Genomic DNA, 2,046 nt, shown 5'->3' with positions numbered 1-2,046 from the left:
TCTCCTGAGAGGCTCTGACAGTACCTGACAAACACAGATGTAGAGGCTCACATCTTCTACCTCTCTCTCCTTCTCCCTCCCCCTCTCCCACCCCATGTCTCTCCCTCTCTCTCTGTCTCTCTCTCTCCCCTCCTTTCTTCCTCCCCTCCATCCCCCCTCCCTCCCTCCCTCTGCCTCTCCCTTCCTCTTCTTTCTCTCCTCTGCTTAAGTAACCTCTCTTCCCTGGGTTGTTCTTGTGTGAATTTGGCATATTCCTATCTTTGACTCATTCTGTCAAATCTTTCTCTGATTTGTTACTTTTGTCTGCCCCTCAATTAGACATCCCTTTCAAACATGGCTGCTTCCTTCTAGGAAAAAAAAAAAACCTTTCCTTCATTGTTAGGGATTACAGGTGTGTATTAAGGGCATGTTTGTATTCAACCCAGATCATACAGTAATTGAAGGCATGTCTGCATTCCACACGCAGATGAGCCTTGCCAGAGCAGCCATGTTGCTGGATTAAAACTCTTCTATAAAAGCTGGGCCACATAGCAGCAGGCCAGAAAGTATACAAATAAGAAGAACATGTACATTGTAAAAAGTCTCTTCTACAAATGCTGTTTGGAAAAATGTATATTTATATGAAGAGAATGAAACTAGATCCATATCTTTTACCTTGCACAAACACTCAAAAATGGATAAAAGACATAAAACTTGAAACTTTGAAATATCTAGAATCAAAAATAAGGAAAACACATCAACATACACACATAGGAAGTGACTTTCTGCAAAAGACTTCCATCACAATATTTGGTGAATGAGAGTGCATGAAATTTAAAAGTATCTGCACGGAAAGGAAACTAATCTACAAAGTGAAGAGACAATATATAGAATGGGGAAAAATCATTGCCAACTATCCATCAGACAGGAGCTCAATATCTAGAATATATATATATATATATATATAAAAACTTTGAAAGTAAAACACCATAAAATATGACATCCACGTGACAAATGGACCCACTGAACTGAATAGCCAGTTCGTAAAACAAAAGTACAAATGGTCAATAAATACTTGAAAAATTCCTCCACATCCTTTGCCATTAGGATAATGTAAATTAATATGACTACAATTAGAACGGCTTTCATCAAAAAAAAAAATTCCAATAAGGCTGAGGGAGAAAAGGAGCTCTAATATACTGCTGATGTGCAAACTGGTACGGCCATTATGGAATCAATATAGAGGTGCCTCAAAAACCTAAAAACAGAACTGCCATATGACCCAGCTATATCACTCCTGGGCCTATATGCAATACCATAGAGATACTTGCACATTCATATTTAATGATGTGGTAAAAAAATAGCTAAAAAATAAGCACCCTAGATGTCTATCAAAAGATGAACAGATTATGAAAACTGTATACACACACACACACACACACATACACACACACTCATTCTCTCATACACACACACAGACACACACACACACACACAAACACACACTGGAACTTTTCAGTCATAAAGACAATTGAAATCATGATGACTGATAGATCATTTAGTAAAGTATACTAAGAAAGACAGGTGCATGCATGTTTCCTTTCATGCTTGGAATACACAAAAACAGGTCATGAAAGAAGAAAATGAACTGGAATGGAAGAGTTTTGAAGTAGGAGAGCCATGGATTTCATATAATATAAAGTCAGAAGGGAGGAGAATTGATGCTGAGAATGGATGAGCAAGAGGGGCAGCAGGGGAAAGAAAAGAGAGTAATGGAGATGGAGGAGGCTGAAGAAGAACAAAATATACTGACATGAAAATGCCAGAATGAAGCCCATCATTTTCTACAATAACTTTAAAAAGTAATGAAGAGGAGGAAATGTATTCATCACCATTATTGAACACAGCAGCAAAAGTGAGTACTTGTCCATATGGTAGGGTATTCTAAAATCCTCTCCCATATGTTATACCTTTCCATTGGATCCTGCTTTTTTATATAATGTTTCCTTCTTAGGCTAATTATTTCATAATTTAATACATAAACATTCTTTGATCAAAGTTCTAATT

The sequence above is a fragment of the Mastomys coucha genome, chromosome X, assembly GCF_008632895.1.
Source record: "Mastomys coucha isolate ucsf_1 chromosome X, UCSF_Mcou_1, whole genome shotgun sequence".
Lineage (NCBI taxonomy): Eukaryota > Metazoa > Chordata > Mammalia > Rodentia > Muridae > Mastomys > Mastomys coucha.
The sequence above is the reverse complement of the archived record's forward strand: the minus strand, read 5'-3'. Positions refer to the sequence as shown.